Source organism: Chiloscyllium plagiosum, unplaced genomic scaffold (assembly GCF_037043375.1).
Source record: "Chiloscyllium plagiosum isolate Xiang-an unplaced genomic scaffold, Cpla_swu_hap1 HiC_scaffold_37, whole genome shotgun sequence".
Taxonomy (NCBI): Eukaryota; Metazoa; Chordata; class Chondrichthyes; order Orectolobiformes; family Hemiscylliidae; genus Chiloscyllium; species Chiloscyllium plagiosum.
Genome location: NW_028270175.1, coordinates 1,615,057 through 1,636,701, shown reverse-complemented (window position 1 = coordinate 1,636,701; position 21,645 = coordinate 1,615,057). Strand labels below are relative to the sequence as shown.

The window sequence follows — 21,645 nt, the reverse complement described above, 5'->3', positions numbered from 1 at the left end:
CTCCTTTCTGTAGATACTGAGAGAGTGTGGTGCTGTCATTCAGAAAGTCTCTCTCACAGATGGATGGGAAAGATCCATGCCAGCATTTTGAGGGAGAACAGAAGAATTAGCATCTGTATACTGACTGATATTTATCTCTCATCAACATCAGAAAAATAGATTATTTAGTTGTTATCACATTTCTGTTATGGGACCTTGCTGTGCACAATTGATAGCCCTGCTTGCTACAGTATAATGGTGATTATTTTATTGGTCGTGTAGATGAAATGTGCTGTATAAATACAAATTTTTCTTTAAACTATAACACGATTCTTTCAGATAAGTAATGAGTAAGAATAATCATTGTAATGTTCTGGAAGTTAACCATATAAGGGAACTAATTGAAACTGGGAATTATTGGAATTAGATTTCTGATTCCCAATATTCAGGACAATTTTGCTGTTCATCAGTGTGTTTCCATGCATAAGCCCCAATGTTGTTTTTGAATTGCAACTGAAGCAGTAAGTTTCACTGATTGCTGGGTAACAGGTCCAAAGTTGGCCGATTGCCAAAGTCAACTCCACTGTCAATGATGATGTTCCGAGAGAGACTTCACTTCAGGAAACCTCAAGGGGAATGTGAGTAAGCTGTCTCAAAAACAAATCATTTTGTCCCTGTGACTGACAAGTTCAGAAATGTCAAACAGTCAAAAAATGATTAGGATAAGGCTTTAAGGAGCAGAGTGACATCTGTCACCTTTAGTGAAATACTTTATTTAAAAACTATGCTTTTTTTATTGGATTCTTTGTTTCAGTATGGCATGTTGTCATCATTTAGGGAATAATACAGAGCTGGGAATGATTGCAGGCAATCATGTCATTAAGGGATTTAAAATGTTTGTTATATTTCTGTTGTATTATCATAACGAATTCAGAACTAATTATGATGGTGTAAGTATCGAAAGGTGTCATATTTTACTGCTTCAGTGTACTCATTTCTTGAGTAATAATGTACCCGTCCATCAGCCTCATGGACAAGTGGAAGAAACAGACTCAAAACTCCATCCTTTTGAGTTTAAGGTGTGATTATTTCAAACCTGTGAGAAACATAACATGGTGACAGTGGTGAGTAAAAATCCCAGCATTCTAAATGGGCTTAAAGCTAGATTAAATTTTTTAAAAATCAGCTCTCATTAGTTTGAGAGAGGAGAAAATTGAGTGAGTTGTGAGAAAAATGAAAGGACCATGTAGCATTGAAGATGTAACTCCAGCCCAGAAATGCTAATTGATAGCTTTCTAAAAGTCACTAGTGGTGGAGAAAGGGTCAGCTCTATCTGTTAGTGAGCAGGAGAGAAAGGGTTACTTTTGTTTGTTGGCTGGGAGCTGAGTGGAGACAACAGCAGAAACTCAGACACAAGTTTGAAAACTTCAGTGAATGCCTCCTGTCCAATACAGAGCTAAGACTGGTTGGGGGTGAAAGAACACTGTGATACTTGGAAATGAATGCCCTGGCTGTGCTGGGATATCATTTTGAATGAGACAAAATAGAAGTCTGAAGAAGATTCATATTGGACTCAATACATTAACCCTGTTTCTCTCTCCACAGATGCTGGTTTTGTCCAGCACTTTCTCTTTTCATTTCAATATGTCACTTATATGTTTTACCCATTTTTCCAAACATTACATCCTCAGACCTGCCGATATGAACTATGAGGTCTAAGTCAGGAGTCTGGTGAGCCTGTCATCAATATTGTAACAATGCAATCATAAAATGTACATTTCAGGGCACAGATGGAAGGCTTGGGGCCCTGCACAAGTAGAAAAATCATTAACTGTAAAGGACAAGTCCAAAATATTGCAGGCTGTAGACGCTCCCAAAGTGTATGAAGCCACAAACAGATAGTGAAAATACTGCCTACCCAAACAGCTGGCTGTCAGCTAGCTCAAGGGAAAAGCTGTAGGTTGGATACGACAAAACAGCAAAAACTGCACATCAGGCAGAGAGGAAGATGCACCGGAGATGAGGACAACTTTGTCTGTTTACAGATAGCAAGAAATATTCTGCATATGGATTAAACTGTGGAGCATGTTGAAAGTCTAATCATTGGGAAAGGATGTCCAAGTCAAAGAAAGGAAACAGTAGACAAGTTATCAGAGAGAGCGAACAATCAGGTAAATGAGCCATAAAATAAGCCAAAACATCCGCACTCTGGAAAGTGCTGAACCTGGGCGAGCCATCAGGGACAGAAATCACAGCGTCCACACTGCTCCTGGTCCCATCCCCTGTCCCTAAGCTGAGCTCAGCAATCCCTGCCCTTAACACCACCACTGTAGGTCCTTCCCAAGCCCCTCACCTCCCAGCCCCCACCTGGTCACTGAGCACTGATGGTCCCCTCTGTCCCAGACCCTGGACAAAATACACGTAGAAGCTTTATAATAGCACAAACTGTCTCAATGTGACAATTCCTAAAGAAAACAAATCCTCACAATCATTCAGATCAGGAAAATACTGAGAAATACACTCTCAGCAATAAACCTGGAGCACAGAGTCACTGCTAAAACCCAGAAAGAAAATAGGTTCCTAATGAAACTAGGCTCTGTTATACCATGGAATACATGGGAGTGAGTGGAAAATCCAGGGATTCAATAGTTACAAACAACCCAACTTTAAGGGGCAAGCAAAGGAAACTGTGCTAACTGTGTGGTGTACAGGACTGAAGCAGATAGACCTGGCATTGGACAGTCACAATGAGCTGCAGCTGATCTCAATAAACCACATGATGGGAAATTTCTGGTCGAATAATCCAACAACCAGTGAACATCACACCACACAAATTGGGTCATATTTGAAATGTGACCAGCAACGATGGACAGCTCTTTAAACAAATGATCCAAAAGTCTGTTAGGATGCAGAAAAGACAGCCAGCAGTACAGTTGTGCTGAGCTATTAGAGATGACATTCCATTAGAAGGTGGTGTTCCTAGCTGGATTCAAAATAATTAAACCTACAACTCCATTAGATATATGAAGGCAGCGTGGGATTTGAGAAGTGTGAGCAGAAACATTGAAGGAATGGTGTCACTTTGCAATAAATGTTGAAAGTACAAACTCCCACCACAGACAGGGGAGATGTTAGTTACTGAAATATCACTCAGACCATAGGAGTGGATTATTTGCAAACTACCAGGAATATTGTCTTAAAGTCCACTCAAAGATCCCTTTTATTGGAACGAGAGAGCATCAGCAATTGTATGAACTGTGTGGGGTCTGTTCACTGAGCAAGAGGTTCCAGAAGATTTGGTAAAGAGTTTTGGTTCAACATTGTTACTGTGTCAACATGGGGTTTTAGAGGACAATCCAGATGGACAGAACTTTCTGGAAATGCTGAGGGACAAAGGAAGAGCAAACTGCGCTTGGACCAACGTCAGAGCCATTCTACTCAGGTCAGGAGCAGGTCGGGTCTGGGGTCCTGAGGTCTGGGCCAGGAGTAGCACCAGGGCCTGTGATTCCTGTCCCAGCCCCTGGCCAGGAACCACCAGCTGCTGGGTTAATCTCAGTGGTAACAGAATGAGACTTTCAGCTGCCCATCAGCTAGTTGACAGCCATTGATCTTTCCACGCAGGGAATTCAGGGGCAGAGTAGGGAAGGAGTAGGGTTTGTGTACATGACCATCTGGGATAATTCTCAGCTCCAAGCTCCCCACCACCAAGAGCAGAGGATTCTACCCAACAATGGATTGATTTACAGGTCATTGCTTCAACAGTCAAGCCATGTCCCTGCCTGAGCTGTTTAGCAACAAACAACATTTGTATGGAATGTCGTCATAAAAACCTGGAACCCAGAAAAGGTTGGTGCTAACTCCAAGGTCAGAGGCCAATTCGACTGAAACAGAGAAACATCAAACAAAGACCTTCTTAATCTGAGCTGAACCTGGAGAAAAGAGAAGGTCATCAACAAAACCAACCTGTCATTGACCAGTGTGATAACATTAACATCACTAACAAACAGTGCATGCGACCCAGCATCAACAACATCAAATTACAGAATTATTATGGCGCAGGAGGAGGCCATTCGGCCCATTGTTCCTGCACCAGTTCTATTCCCTCGTGTCAATTTCCTGCCTTTCCACTATATCCCTGCACGCCATTTCTATCCAAGTAACCAAGCAATTCTCCATTGAATACCTCAACTGAAGCTGCCTCTGGCACATTTCCAGGCAATGCATTTCATACCCCAACTACTTCACTCACCGAGTGAAATGGTGAGTGAAATGGTTTCTTTTCCCATTGCCCTTGCTTCATTTGAATCACTTTAAATCTATGCTGTCTCATTCCTTTACGAGCTTTTACACGCAGAAACAGCTGCTCCCTGACTGCTCTGTCCAGCAGGCTCATCAGCTATGAAACCTCAATCGGATCTCCCTGTCAGCCTTCTTCTCTTCAGGATGAACAGTGCCAACTTCTCCAAACTAACCTCATGACTGGAATAAGTCATCCCTGCGACCAATTTTGTAAATCACTTCTGCACTCTCTCCAATACATTCACATCCTTGCTGTATTGACATCACCTATACGGTACACAATATAAAATACACCAAACAGAAGGTCCACAGCACCCTGAGCAACAGGCAACTCTTCATTGATGCAACGCATGAACTCATGACTGAGAGAAGTGATGCTAACTGCACAACATTCCACCAGGAAGCAATGAGATGAATAATATGTTTAACAAAACAAGCTATAAATGACTCTTAAGATGTTCCATTTATATATAAAAATGGATTAATTCTCTTTATTTAAGAAAAATGTCAATCATAGGAACAGTTATATCGATGTTGAAGCATCATTTTTAAAGAAAGAGGAGTCCAATATTATGATGGTATTTGTAAAAAAGACAGGAACGAATTGTTGCTGGAATCTATAACCCAAGGTGCCACATGTTACTGCTGCACTGGAGTCACACATCAATTAATATCTTCTCAACCTTGTCAGTTTACAGCCGCGTGGAGAGCAGAGAGAAAAATACACTTACTGACATTCCACAGCCTCCAACGTGATTACTTCAAATGGTTAGGAACCACAAGATGTCAATATGTTCACTCTCCTTGCTTCTGCTTTCTGTTCTCCCGTTATTACTCCCCTCCCTCTAACATTTTCCCTTACCTCTGGAGAGATTCTTTTCAAATGCCCATTCTCAATATGAGGGCCTGGAAGCCATTCCAAACCAGGAATGCCTATTTTCCTCAAAATAATTAACTTGCCGTGTTAAGTAGTGGGTTCTATTTGATGTGAATGGAAACTGACATTGTTCTCTCAGATAATCACAGCCTGCAGTTTTTGTAACAATTTACCAGATTCAGTTTTGAACATCTCCAGTTACTTATTAACCTTTAATGGAAAGAATCTTGTGATGCCTCTTGTTAAAATAATTAATCATAGAATAATTGAAGACATTTGTTCCATGCAGTTAATTAGGTGTAAGAAAGTGAGAGTTGAGTTTGCCCTGTGATTAGCCGTGGGATGCAGTTTTTACATTTATCATTGCTTTTTCTGGAATATATCTCGTCCTGTTTTACAAATGGACACAGTGGGAGAGGAATTTCTGGTCAAAACATTAATTCGCCTGTTAGAATTCTACAGTATCATTTCACAGTTGTTGATGCTAACTATAATAGATAATAGACAAAAGGTGCAGGAGTAGGCCATTCTGCCCTTCAAGCCTGTACCACCTTTCATTATGATCATGGCTGATTATCTTAAATCAGTATCCTGTTCCTGCCTTATCTCCATAACCCTTGATTCCACTATCCTTGAGAGCTCTATCCAACTCTTTCTTAAATTAATCCAGAGACTGGGCCTCCACTGCCCTCTGGGGCAGAGCATTCCACACAGCCACCACTCTCTGGGTGAAGAGGTTTCTCCTCATCTCTGTCCTAAACCCCGTATTTTTAAGCTGTGTCCTCTGATTCGGCACTCACCCATCAGCGGAAACATGTTTCCTGCCTCCAGAGTGTCCAATCCTTTAATAATCTTATATGTCTCAATCAGATCCCCTCTCAGTCTTCTAAACTCAAGGGTATACAAGCCCAGTTCCTCCAATCTTTCAACATAAGATAGTCCCGCCATTCCAGGAATTGACCTCGTGAACCTACGCTGCACTCCCTCAATAGCCAGAATGTCTTTCCTCAAATTTGGAGACCAGAACTGCACACAGTACTCCAGGTGTGGTCTCAACAGGGCCCTGTACAGCTGCAGAAGAACCTCTTTGCTTCTATACTCAATCCCTCTTGTTATGAAGGCCAGCATGCTATTAGCCTTCTTCACTACCTGCTGTACCTACAAGCTTACCTTCATTGACTGGTGTACAAGAACACCCAGATCTCTTTGTACTGCCCCTTTACCTAACTTGACTCCATAATGTGATGTCTGAAGGTTTCAGAACCGTTCAGAGGTTAATGAGGAGCATCCCAATGTGTCTAATTGCACCATTTTTGTCCTCAATTGCAGTTTAAGTTTTGATGATTACTGGCTGAATTAAAAACAAATGCCACTGGAGACACCTGACAGAACAGGCAGCATCTGCACAGCAAGAAACAGAAGTGGCATATTACATATCTGTACTTTCATCAGTTCTGAAAGGTTAACCCTGTTCCTGTCTTCACAGATGCTGTCTGACCTGCTGAGTATTTCCAGTATTTTCCATTCTTATTTCAGACTCTCCACCCTTCTGTCTGTGTTAGTTTTTGTGAAGAATCTGAACATTCAGCCCTTGGTCAGGTCACAAATTTACTAACCCATCCTTCTATGCCCTCATCTAGGTCATTTATAAAAATGACAAACAACAATGGCCCCAAAACAGATCCCTGTGGTATACTGCTAGTAACTGAACTCCAAAATGAACGTTTCCCATCAACCCAGCACCCTCTGTCTTCTTTCAGCTCGCCAATTTCTGATCCAATTCACTAAATCACCCTCTCAGAGAACTCAATAAGGTTTGTGAGGCACAACCTACCCTTCACAAAACTGTGTTGACTATCCCTGGTCAACTTATTCCTATCTTTTATAACCTTTTCTGACACTTTACCCAGAACCGAAGTAAGGCTCCCTGGTCTATAATTCCCAGGGTTGTCTCTATTCCCCTTGGGATCTCTTGCTGTAATTTTGATGGGAGAATGGAGAAATCAGTCACTTTGATTACCCCCCCCCCCATGGAGCATCAGGAAACGGTGAAAATTCCTGCCGAGATTCCATTCTTTCTCAGCTTTCTGCTCAAATACCCCTACCATTGTTTCTCAGTGAGAATTTTTCAGCTTACGCTTTTGACTCGGAACACAACTGAAAAGAAAACAAAAGAGCTTCAAATATTTTTCCTGAGATGGTCATCAATTTGCTAAAACATAGAAACACAGAAAAAAAAGACGGGACAGGCCATTCGGCCCTTCGAGTCTGCTGCATCATTCAGTATGATCCCGGCTGATCATCGAGCTCAGTCCCCTGTTCCTCCTCCCCCCGCCCCCCCATTCCCTTTGATCCCTTTAACACAAGGACATGTCCACACTATAATATTTATTAAACAACATCAAACTTACAATAAAAATTATAACTGAAACAGAATGAGGAAACTTAGCGAATCAATTTAAAAAATGTAGAGCAAGCGCTGCTGAAACTTTAAAACAGTAAACAGATTAAAATGTTTTTAATTGCAATCTCATATGAAACATTCGTTTAGTTTGTGCCAGCTTCTGTCATAAAGTTACTCACAATATCCTACAGTTATGAGCAAACTCTACAATATTACGGCGCATCCTGTCCAACTATTGAACTACACTCACGGGTTAATCCTGGGATTGTCGATTGCTCCTCATCCCTTTTTCTCCTGAAATCCAAAGTGGCTATCTCCAATGTTGTCCTGCCTTATTCCAACCCCTTTGTATGTTGCAATTCTCAACTCACCCTTCCATGTATGAACAAGCAGACAACTTGTACACAGATTGTGACCTCAACTCTACTTTGCTGCCGACTCATCCCGTCCCCGCTCTGATATCCTTTGACTCCCTTTCAAGTTAGACTCTACCTAGCCCAGCCTTAAAAAATATTCAGTATGAACATGAACTTCCCTGGGCTTTCTCCTGATTTGTACAGCTTGGTGCATCGATGTTAAGCATTGATCTTAGTTACTTTCCTCGGTTTCTCATCAACATTGCCGGTTCTTTGTCTGTTCCAGTCATTTTCCCAGATCTCAACTGCTTTATTGCAGTTTGTATCTCACCCCCTGCTTTCTGATCCAATTAAAAAATGTCAATATTATGCTGTTCTTCTCGCTCAATGTGTCTGTTTTGTGGATTTTGGAATAACATTTGATTGGGTTGATCAGATTAAATACCTGTCAAAATTGAAAGACATTGGAGAAGACTAGAGAGAAAGTTGACTCACAAGTACTATGATCCCAGCTGATGGAATTATTGTGCGGGTCAGATCTTAAAGTTGAACGGGCTTGATAAATCATATGTTTCATTTTTTAGCAATTTGATGGCCATGGTTGTTAGTCACTGAACACATTCACCAACATATTGGGCTAACAAATTTCTTTATTATATAAAGTAAGTTGATATTTTTGTATGTGTATATTTGAGATTGTATTTGTGTGTGTGTGGAGTGTAAGTCAGTTTGACACAATCTCAACCTAACTACGGAAAACATCGATCCGACCTTTTTCCCAGCAATATTCCTTTCAGTGCTCAGTCTCAGAGAAATATGACTCCAATCCTAACGCTTTAATTTCTTCATAAACTGACTCTTTGTTAATTTTTCTTCTTGCACTCGTGTGACAGTTTGAAGATTTCCTTCCAGCTTTGAATCTGGTTTCAGTCCAGTTTTGATAGCCTGAATCTGGTTTCAGTCCAGTTTTGATAGCCTGAATCTGGTTTTGATAGCCTGAATCTGGTTTTGATAGCCTGAATCTGGTTTTGATAGCCTGAATCTGGTTTTGATAGCCTGAATCTGGTTTTGATAGCCTGAATCTGGTTTCAGTCCTGACAGCTTGATACTTGTGCGTAGATTCACAGTTTGGAGATTTCACGAAGCTGACAAACTGACAAGCTGCTGGGATGAAGCAGTCCTCCTGAACTGAAAACCTGGTTTGTCTCAACTGAACTCAGTCTAAACTATCAATGGCCCTTGATCAAGCGTTTTTCAGTCAGCCATAAACTCAGCGGAGTAACCGTTTCATCAGTAACACCAGAGGCACCTGGCGAGGTACCTACAAGCTCGTTCACTCTCTTGAAAATAATGTATTCAGGTCACTTTTCTGAACGATTTTGTGACCTCTTTAAAAAACATGTTACCTTGACAGAACGGAAACCCAAAGCATCTATTTTAAAATGCAAATTCGCAAATGATAATAATGCATATAATTACAACATAAGAGATCTGTACATGGGTCAAGGAACAATAGTGAGACAAGCCAGTAGGGAGTCAGAGACACGTGTCACTGAGTGAGGAGCTTGATAAGAGTGGTGTATACTCTCTTCACTGTCCACACAAACACATACAGTTTTCAATGTATAATTTCAGTTACATCACACTGTAATTTTTTGCTATAAATTCTGTGTTAGGATTGAGCCCTTCACTATCACCTGGTGAAGGAGTGTGCTTCCAATTAAACCTGTTGCATTATAACCTGGTGTTGTGTGAGATTTTTAACTTCACATAAACTGACAATGATCAAAGACACATTTGAAAACACACAACCTGGTCTTAATTTGGGGGGATGATGATGACAGCAGGTTCAATTCGCAAATGGCAATGCTCTTGCAGTAAGTAAAGCAACAAGGATTACAGAAACTAACAGATGGAAAAATTACAGCAGGCACAGACTCTGAAATGGAAGGGAACATTGGCAATGCCAGACTGTTGCAGATCTCAGACTCACGAGAAGAATTAGAACTGATGCAAGATTTCCAGTACAGTATTCGGAAATATGATATTTAATGGAAGATGCAACAAATAAATAAAACACAGATAGCAATGGGAATATATGATTAGAAAAGATATTTGTTAACCAAAGAGCTGGACATAGAATGTTGTTTTTGTGGCTTAGAGCTTGTGGAAGAACCGAGCGACTCGCTAAATAACTTAGCTGCGTATTTTTTAAAGACAGTAGAATGGATCAACTGGACAGAAAAACTAACAAGTGATGAAGAACTAGAGGAAGTGACTAACAAAGAAATTTGTTGAAAATAATAATGAAAAAGCAAAGAGTGAGGGCAGGGCATACCTTACATGGAAATGAATTTGTAGGAGAGGCTGTGAAGGGAAGATTTAAAAGAAAAACAGAAAGAAGAAAGAAGAAAATATCCTGATTGTGGAGGTGCCAGTGTTGGACTGGGATGGGCAAGGTCAGAAGTCACACAGTGCCACGTTATAGTCCAAGAGGTTTGTTTGAAATCACAAGGTTTCAAAGCAGTGCTCCAAAACCTTGTGATTTCAGATAAACCTGTTGGACTATCACCTGGTGTCATGTGACTTCTGACCAAGATGATATCAATAATGGAAGGCTTGAAAATGGCAGGAAATTGTGGATAAATGGAAAGTGACTTGGGTTAGAGAGAGGACAAGCCCCAGTGAAAAGCAAGGTCTTGCTTCCCAAGAGAGGCTGCCTGACCGTGATATTGACCAGAATGTGTCAACATTGTTTTTGGGGGAATTGAAAGCTTTAAGAGAAAAAAATTGGCTCAATAGAGAACTCAGGAACTCATGAGCTATTTGCAGTTTGGTGACTGGATTAAATGATGAGTTTTATGTTACCAGGAACTGCTCTTTAATTTCTGTGTTTCATTATGAACTTGGCTAGAAAAGACCTTCCTCAAATTTGCCGCTGGTTTGTATTCAGAAATGAAACTAATTTTTACTACCTAACCAAATATGAACAATAAGAAAACCTTTGCTCAGATATAGCGAAGGAAGTCAGACTAATGGGATAAGCCTTTCAAAGAGATAGTACAGGCTCGATGGCTCAAAGGCTTCCTTTTGTATGGTTTGATTGTGTGATACTAGAACTGTATCTGTAGACTGCAGCATACAATCAGGCTGTTTAAAAGTTAATGTGAGACACTCCAATTGATTCATAGGCCTGAATGACTTGGACTGTACAGAGATTTGTCAGAGAATTACTCGAGAAATCCCGTCTCCATGTTAGGAAGAACCCACTGAATCTTTAATGTATTTACTGAGCAGTGAGACAGGCTTCTTACTGTGCAGCAGTGAGTTGCCTATTAAGGGGGATTATTGCTCATTAATTATTTTATTAACTACACATCTCACCTCATTAGTATTCAGCTTTGATCTTACCAAATATACCACGTGAGCCAGACATTGAGAGTTCTCAATGAGGAGGGTAAGGCAGGTATCTGGCAGCTTCAGCTGATCACTGGCTGTGGAAAACATCCACTTGCAAGCCTGATTCCTGGGATGGCAGGTCTGAGGTAGGAGGAGAGATTGAACTTGTTGGCATTGTATTCACTGGCATTTAGGGGAACGAGGAGGGAAATCTCACAGAAACATGTAAAATTCTAAGAGGACAAGACAGGGTCAATGCAGAAGGCAGATTCCTGACGACCAGGGAGTCCAGAACCTGGAGTTACAGTCTTAGGAAAAAGGGTAGGTCATTGGGACTGAGATGAGGAGAAATGTTTGCACCCAGAGAGTGGGGAGCCTGTGGAACTCTCTGCCACAGAAAGTGGTTGAGGCCAAACATTGAATGTTTTCAAGAAGGAGTTAGATATAGATCTTAGGGATAAAGGAATCAAACGGTATGGGGCAGAAAGCAGGAACTGAGTTGGATGATCAGCCATGGTCATATTGAATGGTGGATAAGGCTCGAAGGGCTGAATGGCCTATTCCTGCTCCCAGTTTCTATATTGCTCATCATACAAACATTTCAGGGCATGGTTGTTGGGCATTGGCTGTATGCATCTCTCTTGCACAGACATGGGCATCCAATATTTGGCAACCCTTCAGGATCCTCATGATATCTTTCCCAACCAGTTGTAGGATGCTCGTGAAGCACTGGCCTGCATTGTACAGTACACCAGCAACCAGCATTGAGAAACTGTAGCAGGGACACGATGAACGCATGGACAGTCCCCAGCTCAGGCACTGGACCAGGCTGTGTCTCAGGGCTGCTCACTTGCTTGGAATTTGGGGTGGGGCCTAATCATTAGCCCAGTCAAGGGAGGTGGGGGGGTGGGGGCACTGTCAGTTTGGATCCTGGTTCTGTCAGTCATAGGTACAGGCCCTTTTGCTGTCTGTCAAAAAGCTGATGTTTCGAACTGTCCAATTGTTTGCCTGTATGTGACGTTTAGAGACTGGACAATGTTAAGCTGTGGGTCTCCAGTGGGCATGGGGGACAGACAGAGGACGTGGTAACAGAGAGGGTGTTCAGGCCGGATGTTGGTAAAGACAGGAACATGGTGTGTCCTGGTGGGTAAACAGTGACTGGGTGGGGGGGGGGTGGGCACAGGGAGAGAATGGGGTGGTGTGTGAGAGGGAGTACGAGCCATGCCAGCACTGTGCCATGAACAGTGTGGTTTTGTGGCTGCTGTACCAATACACTGCCAGCAAGGGGTTACACTGGGTTGGCAACACAAATGTCCGGGTGCACAGGCACCTTTCAAAGATGCCGCAGGCCCCAGGGATACTCATCTTCTGCTGGATATCAGTGAGTGGTGAGGCATTCTGGGAACGGTGTGTGATAAAATAGGGTTAGAACTGGACAAGGGGGATACCATTGGACAAGTCGGGTAGTTAATGGGTCAGGATTATAATATACGGTAAGAGACCTTGCTCAGCCCAGTGGCTGAGTACCCTCCAATACCCTCCAATAATCTCGCTGGGACTGACACTCAACCAAAAGAAGGTAACCATGAGCTTGCTGTCTCTGTGTATCACCTTTTACTGAGGGGCTCCTGCAGATGCACATCGTGTTCTGGGTCATGTATTGTTGTTGCTCTTTAGTCAACGAACGCAACAAGAGAAAGGTGAATTGATTTGCCATTTAAAACACTTACCCTCAAGACCTGCATCTTCAGCACTTTGTGGATAACTCATAGCTACCAAGAAAACAAGGTTCAATAACATGCACCTCGATTATAATGCATCTTGGGCATGTCTTTATCGTTAAACCAGTTCATGTTCATAACACTGAGAACTTATATGTTCAAACCTGTCTCCTACTTTTGGGTTACAGGAGCTGAAATAACTCCCCTACTCCTCAGGTATTTATCCTGCTGTTCACCCCCAGGGTACTCTGACTGACCCAACTCCTCAGGTATTTATCCTGCTGTTCACCCCCAGGGTCACTCTGACTGACCCCCCTCCTCAGATACTTATCCTGCTGTTCACCCCCAGGGTACTCTGACTGACCCCACTCCTCAGGTATTTATCCTGCTGTTCACCCCCAGGGTCACTCTGACTGACCCCACTCCTCAGGTATTTAGATTAGATTAGATTACTTATAGTGTGGAAACAGGCCCTTCGGCCCTACAAGTCCACACCGACCCGCCACCCACCCAGACCCATTCCCCTACATTTACCCCTTCCCCTAACACTACGGGCAATTTAGCAAGGCCAATTCACCTAACCCGCACATCTTTGGACTGTGGGAGGAAACCGGAGCACCCGGAAGAATCCCACGCAGACACGGGGAGAACGTGCAAACTCCACACAGTCAGTCGCCTGAGGCGGGAGTTGAACCCGGGTCTCTGGCGCTGTGAGGCAGCAGTGCTAACCACTGTGCCACCGTGCCGCCCAATCCCAGGATCGCTCTGACTGACCCCACTCCTCAGGTATTTATACTGTTCATCCCCAAGGTTACCCTGACTGACCCCACCCCTGCTGCTCAGGTATTTATCCTGGTGTTCACCCCCAGGGTCACTCTGACTGACCCCACTCCTCAGGTATTTATCTTATTGTTCAACCCGAGCTTCACTCTCCCTCATTCCTTTCTGCTGTTGCTTTGGACTCAGTTCTTAAATCTTCTATTTGGAGTCTTTTTATGAAGTTCAGACTTTGAATGGGTTCAATTGTTTCGAATGTCCTCTGGTTATGACTGAGGATGCAGGAGTGCCCTGTTGCTCTAGTCTCACTACCCAGTGGCTTGCAACATAAAAAAATACTTTTCCAGTTATCAAGAAGACCAGTTAAATACCTTAACCTGAAGTTTCCTAGCTCCTGAAAAATCTGGGCATTAGTGAGTCAGTTGGGAAAGTATGGCGACTTTGGAAGAGTTCAATTGCTGATTACCTGATAAATAATGTTGGATTCTGCGAGTGAGCTGTTGGTCAGTGACAGGAGCATCTCCATATGAATGGGGAGAGGCCTATTTTAATATTGCAGTGTCGAGAAGGAGTGAGTGGGGAAGCAGCCCAGAGGATGAACGGAGTTTGCGGTGAGTGGAGGGATCAACTGGATGAGAGTGAGTGAGGGAAGACATTGTAAACAATTATAGAATCATAGACGATCCGCTCTTCAGTGCAGGTGACTCCTTCCAGGCATTAGTGTATGCACTGTAGCGATGCCTCTCCCTCTGTTGAATGAGATTGTGAGAGTGTCGGACTGTGACCCTTGTTGGAGCAGAGTTGGAATGAGTGAGATGGAAGAACGAAGATGGTCACTCTTACCCTTGTGGAGTTCAGAAGGTCATTGACCTTCCTCATATAATGCTGGCCATTCCTCTGGACCACGGGCACCATACTGACTGGGTGGCAACTTTGGACTAAACGATCTGGCCAAGGTGTCCTCCACCAGTCCTGAAGGAAAACGATGGCCCTCCTTTTTACCTTGTCCATCCACCAAGACCTCCAGGTCACTGTCTCTATCCGTCTTCACAAGAACAATGCAGGGCAGCTCCAGACTGACGGAGCTTGGCTTAGTGCACAGCTGCATTCTAAAGATGGTCCCAATGCTAAGAGTCCAGGGAGGTGCTGGCAGGACAGCACACAATAGTACAAGTGGGGCATCTCAGAGAAGGGGTCCATATATCATGGAGCGAGCAGTGAAGATAAGGAACTAGGGCTGCTGGAGAGACAACCTCTGTCAAACTTTCCCAAACTGACACTCAGCCAAGTTTTGGTAAAAGTTCAGCCCTTTGTCTTGATCAGGTTTTAAAAGAGATCTATCATCAAGTTTCTTAATAAGCACAATTATGACTTTTTAAAATCAAAATACAATTTATTCAATAAAGATGTGATAATTGGTTAACAAACAGAACAACATCGAGGTTTAAATGCTTCTGCCTTTCAATGTCCCCAGAACTCACATAAATGCACATATTCCTCAGGAAAATTGAGAAAAAGAACAATTTCTCAGCAGAGATCAGCTTTCTGGAAAATAAAACACTTTGGCCAATAGTTTATTCTTAAATGCAAAAGCATCAAGTGTAGGAAGGTCAGGGATCTGTTGCTCTGAAATTTTGGTACATGTGGTGAAAGCACTGAGCAGGCACAGCTGTCTCTGAAATCTCAGACACAATTTCTCAGGAAATATGACCTTGAGATGGTTTTTCAATCACTCTTTCAAAAGAACAAATAGTTTTCTCCATGAACTTACATAGAAGGTTTTCATTTTCAAAACGGGAGAAATTAATTGTTTGGAGCAGGCTTTCCTCCAACCCTACTCGATAAAACAAGAACCTCTCCAAGCCAGTCACTGTAGATAAAACCAGCCTTAGCAGGATCGACAGCAAAGCAAGCAGTTTCCACCAGGCACCTGGTTTGTAGGAAGTCCTGTCAAGACAAATCTCCAACATCCACAGTGAACTTTCAAAGTCTTCTTTTCAAGAAACCACTGCAGATATTACCACAAAACTAATTCCTTTTTTCCCACAAAATTAATTCCTTTTTTCCCACAAATCTTTAAAACTTAAGACTTTTAAGCAATATTGAATATGAGTGATCTTCGGAAAACCAATATGTTGGTTTTTAAAAATGCCTTTTTTCATAGTGATCTTTTATGAATAATCCTTTTCTCAATCAAGTTTAACTCCCAGCCAAATAACATCTGCTTTTTTTTCCATTTTGTGGTCAATCATTCATCACTGATTTGTAGCTGGTTCTCTTGTACCACTGTGTACTATTCCCTGAAATTTAATTTCTCGTGCTCTATGTGCTAGCACTTATTTACACAAGAGCATTTCTTCTTTCAATAGTAGATGCTAGCCTTTCCACATACTCTTTAAGTCATTTAGTCAACCTTTTCTCTTAATCTGTTTCACCTAGAAATGACTCCCTGTGATATTTTTTATATCTGCACATTCCAGAGATATCATTCTAAAAGAAGGTATTAAAAGATAACCCTTTCCTGTACTGATTCCAGATTTAAATTTTAAATGTATCTAAATTCTAAACAATTAACTATATTCCTATACTTTCTTCACAATATGAGAGGGTAACCTGTGCTAAGAAACCCTCAGAAAGATATTCCTGTTCTCTCATTAGATGGAAACAATTGGGTTGGTTTAACCTCAGGGTAAACCACACTTTAGGCAAGGGGAGAGGTTAAGGAGAGTCTGTCACTGTAGTATCAGTCAATGCAGTAATTGAACCCATGCTGTTGGCATCACTCTGTATCATAGATCAGCCATCCAGTCAACTGAGCTAGGCAGCACACCCAATGCTCCAACTGAAGGACATTGCCAATAGAAACATAAAAGCCTTCAGTGTCAAACATGATAGTTGGGAGTTCTAGTTGACAATCAATGAAAAAGGCAACACCAGCTATGTGTAAAACCTCTGTTATGATGATGTAGTTTCCAGAGGTCTACAGTATGTGCCAGCCCTGCACAAAGTAACATCAGAGACCATCCCATATCATTGACAAGGGGCATGAGATCAGAAAGTGCTGGAGAAGCTCAGTAGCTCAGGCAGTATCAGTGGAGAGACATCTGCTCCCAGACCAGCTGCGTTTCTCTCACATTTTCAGTTTTTATTTCAGATTTCCAGCATCTGCAGAATTTCACTTTTATTTATTAAAAAATCTAGAACCCTATAAAACTCTAACAGGAATAGACAGGGTATATGCAGGAAGGATGCTCCTGCTAACTGGGGAGTCCAGAACCAGGGGTCACAGTCTAAGGAAATGGATAATTTAGGACTGAGATGAGGAGAAATGTCTTCACCCAGAGATTGGGGATCCTGGGGAATTCTCTGCCACAGAAAGCAGTGGAGGCTAAAACATGGAATGGTTTCAAGAAGGGGTTAGATGTGGATAATGTTAAAGGGATCAACGGGTATGGAGAGAATGTGAGAGCAGGGGACTGAGTTGAATGATCAGCCATGATCTTATTGAATGGTGGAGCAGGTTCGAAGGGCTGAATGGTCTACTCTGATCCCATTGTTTTCTGTTCCTATTTGAAAGTTCCCATGTGGATAGACATTGTCTCTCCAGAATCAGTTTGTTAAGCCATTGAAAAGAAGGCCAGGAGATACTTGAATCTGTCCTCAGCCGAGTTTGGATGCTGCATGCCCTGCATCTCACTGCTGGAACGATGCCAATCCGTCAGTCAGTTATCTGAGATCATGTGGCTAAGACCAAACAATCAATTTTAACTTAACTCAAACTGGACAGGGTTTAACCATATGGAGTGAGCCCCTTTCCCACTGTCTCCTGTCACATGAACCCTGAAGGGTTTTGCAGGCAGGTGAATGCCTGTTGGACCTTATTGAAAACTCCAGGATATTACAGCCAGGCTCTGAGGATGGAATGTCACTTAGCAACTCCCAGCATCGGGTGACTAAAACCTCGACTCCAGATTCATGAAGGACAGAGGGAGTGAAAAGTTGCTGTTTTAACCAATCCATTTAGACATGTTATGACATGCTCCAGGGGCTGGTGGGACCTAAACCTGGGCAGCCTGGCCAGAGGCAGGGTCATTACCTTTGTCCCATAGGAACCGGAATTACAAAATTGTAAGATCATCTGCCTGTAATTCTGTAACCTGTTTCCTGCTCATTATCGATTTGAATCACTTCACCATTGGTCAATCAATCACCATGATTCAGAAAGCTCAGGATGGTATTGGTCAACACCTCTGTTTGTAAAATGAAGGATCACCTATGCCTTATTAACCATTTTGTCAAAATGCTTTGGTTGCAAACTTCACTAATTCCTATCTTTTGAATACTGTCCCTCCTCCCTCCTTTTGGATTAACAGGAAATTACTGAGGAAGAATGGTACTAGGGTTAGCAATTTGTATTCAGTGTGAAAGCAAGGTCAAAGTTGCACCTCCCACATTTCCTGCAAAGGGTTTGCTTCGGGATAAATGCTGGTTTATCAAGAGTGTTACAGGTGGAACAAATGATAGCTTTCACCACTAAGTTGGCAAGATTTCATCTTTATTTTCTTGCATTATTACTATCTTCTGTTCTATTTCTTTAATATAGATATATAGCTTGGAAATCAAGAACAATATGCAAAAACTTAACAATAACAAGATGTAAAAAATTCCTGAAGCACTATTATCCAAGAAAGGAATGTCCTGGATAGAATTCCTTGAATTAAACATGTTTATTTTTGTAGTGCTAAAGACTGTTGATTAAATATATGATAGACTAGAAAAACTGACAACTTGTTCTTTTCTTTAGCTTTTGTGTGTCTTCCACAGTGGCTCAGTGGTTAGCATTTCTGCCTCATGGTACTAGGGACCCGGGTTCAATCCCAGCATCGGGTGACTGTTTGTATGGAGTTTGTGTGGGTTTTGTCTAAGTGCTCCAGTTTCCTCCTACAGTCCAAAGATATGTAGGTTGGCTAGATTGGCGATGTAAAATTGCCCAAAGTGTCCAGGGGTGTGTAAATTCGGTGAATTAGCCATAAGAAATGCATGGTTACAGGGATAGGGGTTGAGTCTGGGTGGGATGCCCTTTGGACAGTCAGTGTGGACTTGTTGGGCTGAATGACCTGGGTTCCACATTGTAGGGAATCTATGAGTGCTGCTTGTCAGCAGCTGCTGTACATCATCACTTAATGGGAAGGGAATGGAAAAGAAATGTACAGAGATGACATAGCTAACTCACCGTTGCAAATACAAGTAGGCATTGCTAGTTAAGAATTAACCTTCACAGAGTGCTCATTCTTAGTATATGTCATAGAGCCCAGTCAAAGGGAGTGCTACACTTACCCCAGTGTAGTTCAAGATCCTCTCATTGTTCAATGTGGATCATCACAAACTGACAAATTTTCAAATAATTTATGTTTTATTCAGCAACAGCAAAAGCAAAGAAAAAACATACAAGAGCAGCACTAGCTTCTGAGAATTAGCAGGGATTTCATGTCTTTCCAGTAATGACAATTTTACCATTAATGAATGATTACTGCATGTTGCTCACATCTACGTTAAATCAGCCTGGCTTGTTGCTGCTGACACTGCAGTGCTAACATGCAGAGGATGATGGTCATCTTGCTCAATGTAGGGCAGCATGGTGGCTCAGTGGTTAGCATTGCTGCCTCACAGCATAAGGGTTTCAGGTTCGATTCCAGCCTTGGGCAACTGTCTGTGTGGAGTTTGCACATTCTCCCTGTGTCTGCATGGATTTCCTCTGGGTGCTCTGGTTTTCTCCCACAGTCCAAAAATGTGCAGGTCAGGTGAATTGCCCATGCTATATTGCCCATAGTGTTAGGTACATTAGTCAGAGGGGAAATGGATCTGGTGTGGAAGGGCCTGGTTGGGCCGAAGGGCCTGTTTCCATACTGTAGGGAATCTAATCTAAATCTTTCTCCACAGAACACCACTACTGCTGCCTCAGCTCTTCAGAGTCTTGTCACACCCTTTCTGCCTGCTCCAGTCATGTGGGGCACAATGTCCAGAACATGCCACAGGCCATCCCAGACCAATACAAATATTGGAACCTCATCTTCATTAGGCTTATTGTCTGCTCCACAATGGTCCTGCGTTAAAAATGGCTGCGTTGTATCTACATTCAGCTTCTTCAGGAATCATTGGGGAGTCTACACATCAGCTATGCAATAGAATCATTAAGCATTGTCACAGAGAGTATCTTACCTCTCAGTAACCATCCTTATAAGGAATCTGACCCGTCAAACTAATTAGTGGCATGGGAATTTTCAAGGATATAGACATGATAGACATGCATTATATTCTAACATCTCAAAATTAACATGAGGCAAATCCACACAGAACACATCCAATACCAAATGCAATCAAGACAGATGCTAAGGATTTCTCAGCAACCCCTCACTCTCAGTGTCCATGTTGTTGTGAGTCACCATATCTCAGTCAAGCTTCAAAAGGGATTACAATGCTTCATTCTTGATAACCTGGCCCTAAAACTCCTTTTCCCAGTTTATGCTCCCATGGGTTCTTTGACAGGGCACTTGCTCACAAGCACAACACCAGTTTTTCACAAACAGCAGGATTCACCAAACCACAACTATACTATATTGATTTCCTGAGCTCTAATCCAGCTCAGTTACAAAAAGGACATATTGCTTGTATGCTTCCGACATCCTCATTCACAGCTGCACTGAACCAATGAGGCATGCAGCTTCTTCTGCGGCCCCACAACTCTCAGGATTTTTCCAGAATCCTGACTTCAACACTAAACTCTCTACCAACTTCGAGAACATCTTCTTGAGTTCCAACAGCACAGGATCTCCAACTACACTGAACCAGTGTAGTTTGGTCATTCAACAATACAGCTTAACATTTCTTGTCTGTGTGGGGCTTGTTTCTGCCTTTCTCTATCTTCTCCACGTACTAGACTCGCTCTTCAGTTTTGAGCGACCTATTGAAAGCCTTACAATAAGCCCTCCCATTGTTTTTAGGCAGCATTGACTATAATTAATATTTTGGATCAGTCTAAAGTAGGAAAACCTTGGAACTGTCAGTCTCCCGAGCATTACAATGTTCACTGACAGCTGGCTCCTGTGACACAAATTTATGCAACAGAAATAGAATTCAACTTATAGCTGAGCTGTACAGCAATCATTCAATTCTGCTCGGTACTATGCCCATCTAAATGAACTCTGTGCTTCATGAACAACATTGTGGGAGGTCGGCTGGTCTAGCTAAAAGTGTTTATTATTTGCAGCACCCTATATTTTAAACATTTATGTAAGAGATTCACTCGGAACACTCATAAGATTGAAGTAGCCACAGCAGTGACATCAAATACATTTGTATTTGGAGCTCTTTGATGTGCTTATCCAGCAGTGTTTTATGTAAATACGTGTCTAGGGATCATGCCCACTGACAAAAGAAACCTTTCTGTTCATGTGCACAGAATGCATAGCTTGAGAAACACAGAGAGCAGGGACAAGTCAGATCCTGGGAGGAGACGTCTAGTTTACAATGTATAATAAGAACTCCCGACAAATTCAACATTTGCTTTTCTGACATTCAAAACTGACTGATGCCTGGCACAGTTAACTTGTAGCAAAAAAAAATCACCCTGTAACCAGACAAAGGATGGTATTGAGAATTTACTGTACATTCCATTTCTAACAATACAGACAGTGTCCAATCTGACACTTGACAATATGGGGTTAAAAGTATGTAAGATTTTTCTATAACGGAGATACATGGCCTGAGAGCACGTGTACCACTGCTCTGGTAGTTCACACAAGGCCATCTCTATCTTTAAGGCTCCGTGATTTA

At 42.2% G+C, this 21,645-nt stretch overlaps 1 protein-coding gene across 2 annotated transcripts in view; it reads left to right on the top strand.

Moving 5' to 3' along the window:
- Positions 1–21,645, top strand: part of LOC122540477 (rap1 GTPase-activating protein 1) — a 505,352-nt gene that overhangs the window by 75,165 nt on the left and 408,542 nt on the right. The gene's annotated exons all lie outside the window — the stretch shown is intronic.